The 6,910-nt window shown below is 60.3% G+C and overlaps 1 long non-coding RNA gene across 1 annotated transcript; it reads right to left on the reverse strand.

Moving 5' to 3' along the window:
- Window positions 1-5,788: 5,788 nt before the first annotated feature.
- LOC115288465 lies at window positions 5,789-6,710 on the reverse strand. The gene is made up of 2 exons (XR_003907021.1): window positions 6,431-6,710; window positions 5,789-6,188 (listed from the first exon to the last, which is right to left on the reverse strand). It is a non-coding gene; the product is annotated as an uncharacterized LOC115288465 (long non-coding RNA).
- Window positions 6,711-6,910: the final 200 nt, after the last annotated feature.

Raw genomic sequence — 6,910 nt, forward strand, 5'->3', positions numbered from 1 at the left:
GATGGGAAGGGACCAGAGTTGGCATTCCACTCTGAGTCCCCCCGCCCCCCCAGTCCACCATCAGTTCGGATGAGGCCTACAGGGGAGGGCGTGGACACCGTTCTGGGACTTGGCTAAGGTTTGCTTGTCCAGGGACCAGAGGAGGTCAGGGCGAGGCCGCAGGGAAAGGTGAGGGCGAGGCTCTGCTTTGGAGGGGCGTGAAGGGGGAACAGAGGGCCACTCCATCAGGAGCTCAGTGGAACGCAACGGCCAGAAACCGAAAGACCAGGGCTCCTTTTCAGTCTCCATCTTCCCTTCCTCACCAGCCCGGTTCTCCTGCCTGCTGGACCCCCAGCCTCGCCCAACCCGCAGCACAGAAGACAGGCTGTTGTCGTTGACAAATAGTTACTAAGCGATGGGGGTTGGCAGGTGCCAGTGCGTCAACCTCTGACAGACACGCAACCACAACACAAAACAGAAGGTGGTCGGTACTGAAATTCAGAATGTGCTCCACATCTCTGGGGCCGAAGGAACAGGAGGGGATGGCAACGGTGTAGGGGGCCCCAGGGTCAGCACCTTCTAGGACACAGTTATTGCCCCCATGCCCCAGGTCCGGAGTTCAGCTGCAGGGTTCCAAGCACATCTGTCACCACCCGATTCTCCCTCTGCCCATGTCCCTTCACCCTTGGCCGCTCTGCCGTGCCTTCCCCTCCCCACTGCGTACTCCCAGTCTGATCCCCGTCCCACCTCCTGGCCCCGCTGTTGGTCCCAGCTGGGCCCTGGCAGCGGCTTCTATGTAGCCAACAAGTCCTCACCCCAAATCCACTTCTGGTCCCAAAGTTCCAGGCTCCAAGGATCAGGGAGAGCAATGGCTCCAAGCATCCGGGGTGGGCCCTCCTGCCCCACTTCTGCCATGCTCAGCCCAGTCGGGGACAGACGGGCACAAAGCGTCCAGGGGCGGGAATGGAGGAGAGAAAGGCGCAGGGACACACAGGAGAGGAACTTGCCGGGGGGGCTCCGGGAGAGGACCTGAGCCAGAGTGCGGGGGACACACCCATCCCCCACCCCAGCCCACGGTTCTCCTTTACCTAGGAAGACCCAGTGAGGGGGTCTGAGCTCGCCGGACAGGGGGGCAGCATTCACGGCCCTGGTCTCCTCTGGCTGACGGGAGTTCATCCGTCTGCAAAGTTAGTGACCAGCTCTCTAGAGTTCTCCGGGACGGCGGCGTGGCGTGGCTGTCCGGGCTCCAGAGCAGATGAGAGGGCTACACATGGCGGGAATGTAGGGCCCAGGGGGAGGGGGAGGGCTTGGCCAGGTACTGGAGCCACAGGCACTCACACACACATACACACACACACACACACACCCATACACACACACACTCATGAACACATACACACCTGAGCTGGCCCAGCCCTATGTATATATATGGAGATACACACACACACCCCCAGCTCTCCATTGGCTGGCCTGGCTCGCCCCCCTCATCAATATTAAACAGCCAGGCCAGGCAGCCATTGGCAGAGGGAGCTGGGAACACCCCCCCACCCCACCTCCCGGGAGCCAAGGGTGGGGGCTGGCCCTGGGGGGGCAGGGATAGGGGAGCAAGGACATCTGTTCTCCATGCATATTTCATAAGCAAGAAATGGAGAGCTGGGGAAGGGGTGGGGCTGGGGCGAGAGCCAGGGCAGGATCACAGATGAACCCCTCAGTCTTCCACACGAGAGGCGCGGGGGCAGAGGCCCCCAGCAAGCCAGGTTTAAGTGCCATGGTCCTATTCTGAGTCTCAGCATGACTTTGACAGCCTCTTCCCGTTTCCCTTTCCCTGGGGAGAAGCCTATCCGAGGTACCCACAGGGGATCTAGGAAGGGGCAAGTGGACGGGGCCCAAACGTGCGAGAGGACCTGAGGGTCCTTGTCCTTTCTTTCATAAAGCTGGTGCGCACAGGGCCCCTCGCAAGCTGCCCGTGGCTCCCGTTCAGGCCCCTGCCTCAGTCACCCCACACCAACTTACCCCAGCCCTCACCTCCATCTACCTCATCATAGGGAGGAGCAGGGGTCAGATCCCTGACACCGAGCCCACAGGGAGTTTTTCTAAGCGGACCCGCTGGGGATTCGGGGCTCTTAGGAAGAAGAGGACCGGCAGAAGGAAGAGGCAGGACGAGGGCTGGGAGGACGTGGCAGAGGGAGAGCAGCCTGGGCAGGCGTGGGCTGTGCCAGCACAGCAAATGAGCAGTAAGAAAATCAGATACAGAATTATACCCAAACAGGCATTGATTAAGTTCACCTCAGTAGCTGAACTGCCTCCAGCCTGGGCGTGCATGTGCACTCATGTGAGTGTGTGTGTGAGGGCATGAGCGTGGGTGTGGTGAAGAGTGGCAGGAGCTGGGACCAAGGCAAGCACAGAGAGGCAGCGGGCTGGGGTTCGCAGCTCTTGGGTGTCTTCATGGAGCCTTCTCGAGTCTCCAGAATGAACCAGGGCTGGGAGCACTCCAGAGACGTGTCAGAAGAAAGTCCTGGCATTTGGGTGGCCTTGGACAAGTAACCTAACTTCTTGAGCCTCGGTGGTCCTTTTCTGTGAAATGGGGTTCATTATAGCTGCTTCTTAGGTTGCCATGGAGATTAATGAGCTATTGCCTGGAAGGGGCCAGACTTTAGTTGGAGCAAGCCTTGGCTCAGCCCCATTTTCCTGCTGCTGATCAACCTTTTCCTGGCTATCACTCCCTAAGGGGAGTCCTGTAATTCCTCCCCAAGCTCCCCCACCCCTCCTCACTCCTAGGTCTGGGAGGTGCCAGCTCCCACCTGGGCAGGCCCAGACAGGTGCCCAGGCGCCAGCAGATGGGCTGAGCTGGAGGGGAAAGGAGGCTTGAGGAGGGGGGCTGGGGGGCAGGGGATCAGGTGGCATTTCAGTTCTTGCATCATCATTGCCATGGTGCTGATTAAAAACCAATCTCCACCTAATGAGCCCCCAGCAACAGCAATTCTACCTCCCCCACCCTCCTGCCCTCCACCCTGTCCAAGAAATTGGGAGACGGAGAGACCCAGGAGAGAGGGCCTTGGGGAGAGAAGACATGCAGACCAGCGGGGGATGGAGAGGAAGGGGTGACAGAGGGAGATGTGGGGAGCCAGACAGAGGAAACGGGGTGGGCGGGGAGAGAACAGAGTCTGTGGGTAACAGACAGGGGGGAGCAACAATCACGGGGAGGCAGAGAGGTGAGAGAGGACAGGAGAGGAACTGGCAGGTTGCAGTCCTTGGAGACTCAGAGATGCAAGATATGTGGGCGGGGACACGGGGGAGACTGGGCCAGCGGAGCCTGTGAGGGAGACAAGGCCTGGGGGCAACACGGATCTGGAGAGACTGGGGAATTCAGGGAAGATACTGTGTGATACTGGAGGGCCCCGAGGGGGACAAGCCCAGGGACAGGATAGACAGAACTCTGGGGACAAAGCACTGTGACTGAAGCCCAGAGGCTGGGATCCCACAGGGGGAGACTTTGAGAAGAAGGGCCCTGTGGTGGAGGTGGGGAACGCAGGGACGAACGGGGGTCCTGGCCCCCAGCCTCCCTGCTTGTAGATGGTTTGCCTCTGTTAATTCAGTCCTGTGATTCCATCCTTGAGATCCCAGCCTGAGCTGTCCCCACAAGCTGGGGTTTGATGGCGAGCAGGGGGAGAGCGTGCCCTGGGAACTCCTTCTTCACCCTGAGACCCTGGACTCTGGGGCTCCCGGCCCCCATCCTCACTCGGGGATTCAAGTTTTGTTCTCCAGGGGAGTAGCTAAGAAGAAACACGAGTGTGTGATAAGGAGCAGCCACATGCATGGAGGCTTGATGGAATTAGTAGTTGTGCTGAACCCGGGGGGCTGGTGGACCCGCCTCCAAGTCCTGGTGACCTTGGATGGGTCAGTAACCTGGACTGAGGGTCTTTTGTCCACTGTGAAGTGGGGATCCTGCTGCCTTCCTCTGTCACACAGGGCGGGTGTGGCCCCCCACCCCCGCGTCTCTGTGCAGGGCGATCTGAAGGTGGCAAGGCCTTCCTGCCCGCAGGTGTCTGAGGCCTTCAGGTCGGGAGCCAGAGCGCTCTGAGGTCAGCCCAGGTTGGGGGAAGGAGAACCCCCCAGGGGCTGTGGGGAGGGGCGTCTCTCCCATAAGGAGGGTAGGAAGAGCAGGCTCTGGGAATGGCGGAGGAGCATGGCTCTATGGTTTGTTGTTATTTTGCATTTTATAGGCGTTCACTTTCTCAGATTGTCACCTGTCATCTTTTCCTGTCTGCAGAGCCTTCGAGGTAGATGGGAGGTAGGAGGTTGGAGTGTAGGGAAGACACAGGGGCCGGGAGTGGGGGGCCTAGTCCTTGAGGGTGGGGGGAGGGCCTGGAGGAGCCAGGAAGCAGTGGGCTTGGCAGGAGAGGGGGTGACATATGTGGGGAGCCCTGGGGACCCAAGCAGGCAGGCGGCTGGCAGGGAGAGCAGACGGCGTTAACCCTTGCGGCGCCACGCTGCCTGACCCTTTCCCCGGAGTGGCCCCCGCCCCAGCCCCGGGGTGGCGGTGTCCTCATCGGGTGAGAGAGTGGCTGGCCCTGGTCCTGGGTCCCTGGGTACAGGAGCAAGCAGGAGGGAGGAGCCGGGCAGAGCCGTGGGGTGGCCCGGAGCGCCTTGTCCAGGCCTCCTCTCCTTGTGGGCCTCCGCACCGGCTGCCTCAGTCGGTCTTCCTGGGTCTCCCTCTCTGTGCCTCTAGAAGGTGACAGCGGGTCTCCACTGTGGCGAACCGTGCAATCTGTCACTCCCTCTGCTGCCAGCCGGGGCTGGAACCCCCCTCGCCACAGCCCGCTCCCGCCCTGGCCCCCAGGCCTCAGTTGCCTTTGTCTCCTGAGGCGGCCTGGCCTTTCTTCTTTCCTCCCCACTCACCTCTCCTCAGCCCCGAGCCCAGCTCCAATCTCATTAAGGCCTCCAACCACTGCCCCTCCAGCCTCCCCCCTCCCTCCCCCATCCATCTGTCTACTCTTTGTGTCCACCCATCTGTCACCGGCAGCCCCGGGCCCACTCCCTCCCGGCCACGCCCGCCTCCGGCCTTTCCCCCTCTGGCGGCTCCTGGGCTCCTGTCGCTGCTCCCTTTCCTCCCCACTTCCTGTTTCCCTTTCCTAGTTTCTTCTTTTTGGGCTGCCCCTCCCCCTCCTTCATCTCCGTTTCCCCTTCTGTCCCTGCACTTTTGAAGTCCTCCAGTGAGGTGTGGGCGGAAGGGGACTCTAGGGTCCTGGCCCCAGCCCGGAGCGGCCCGCCCGCAGGAGCCAGAGCCCGGAGAGTTGCTCACGGTTGCGTCATGCCTTAGGCCTCCAGAGATGCCCCCTGCCCTCCTGCCCTGTGGAGTTTTCCTTACTTAGGGACTGGGCCTCGGCTGCCCGGCTCCACCATGGGACTGGGGGGGCCCTCCTGCGTGTGGATTCAGGGAGGAATAACCATCCGACCTGAGGCCCATTTGGACCCCAATCTTTAAGGGGCTCTGCTGCCCAGGCTCAAGCGCAGAGGCCTGCCAGGCTCCATCTCAGATGCTGAGTGACGGAAGTAAGTGCCCCTGAGGCCTCCCTCTCTGGAAGGAAAACTTTCAAACTACCTTAAACAGTTCAAGGACTGGAGTCCTGGGAGACTCAGTGGGTTGGGTGTCTGACTCCTGATTTTAGCTCTGGTCATGATTTCAAGGTTCGGTGAGTTCGAGCCCCACACCGGGCTCTTACTGACAGCACCGAGCCCGCTTGGGATTCTCTCTGCCCCTCCCCCACTCATGCTACCTTGCTCTTTCTCTCTCTCTCTCAAAACAAAGTTCAAGAATTGATCAACCTTTAATCCCCCCCTGCCCTGAGCCATTTCAGACAGAAGGAAGATGGGAGATGGAAGAGAAGCCATACAGAGGGCGGCCATCAGGGCCAGAAGGGACCTCGGAAGGCAGCCCCCTTGTCTGACTCCACGTCACGCTGATGCCACCAGGACCCAGGGCCGGGATGCCCTTTCTAATGCCACACACGCCATTGGAGACACCGGACAATCCCTGGTCCTGAGCTCTTCCCAAAGCAACGGCCCCACCCAGAGCCAACCTTCCGTCCTCCGGGCTCAGGTAGACCCTGATCCGAGCGCTGATTTTGCATGGAGCATATGCGGCCCCGCTTGCTTATTCATCTTGCTTCATATCCCATCCTGCCAGCGAGGCTCCGGATCCAGAGTCTCTAAGGGAAGGCGCCAAATCTCATCACAGCCTTTTCTGATGCCAGGACAGAGCGCCTTGCCCACGGCCATGTTCAGTGAACGTTTATTGCTGCTGCGGCTGCAGCGTGGGTCCAAGAAATGTTTTAGTCTCAGCTCAGCTCTCATTTGCTGTGACCTTGGGCAAGCCGCTCACTCTTCCGGGCTAAGGTTTTCCCCATCTGTCAGATGAGTTAGAGCGTATGTATCATTTCTAGGGTCTTACCTGGTTTTAGGAAAGAGTCCTGCTGAGTAGGCTGAGGTCTTGGTACAGAACACCAACTCTGGATGAAAATATCTCCTCCCAGGATGTGCCTTTGGGATCAGTGACTCAGTTGTGGGGACCAGAAGACCCTTCACTCAGGCTGGGGGAGGGAGAAACACCAGCTGACAGGAAAGCCTTTGGTGCTGAGGTGCGAGGGGTCACGAGATGTAGGCACAGGCTGGGTCCTGGGTTCAGGGGCTGGGTCCTGGATCCTGGGTCCTGGGTCCTGAGTCCTGGGTCCTGGTCCTGAGTCCTGGGTCCTGGAGCTGGGTCTTGGGTCCTGGATCCTGGGTCCTGGGTCCTGGAGCTGGGTCCTGGGTCCTGGGGCTGGGTCCTGGATACTGGGTCCTGGGTCCTAAGTCCTGGGTCCTGGTCCTGAGTCCTGGGTCCCAGGGCTGGATCCTGGATCCTGGGTCCTGGGGCTGGGTCCTAGATCCTAGG

The sequence above is a fragment of the Suricata suricatta genome, chromosome 3 (assembly GCF_006229205.1).
Source record: "Suricata suricatta isolate VVHF042 chromosome 3, meerkat_22Aug2017_6uvM2_HiC, whole genome shotgun sequence".
Taxonomy (NCBI): domain Eukaryota; kingdom Metazoa; phylum Chordata; class Mammalia; order Carnivora; family Herpestidae; genus Suricata; species Suricata suricatta.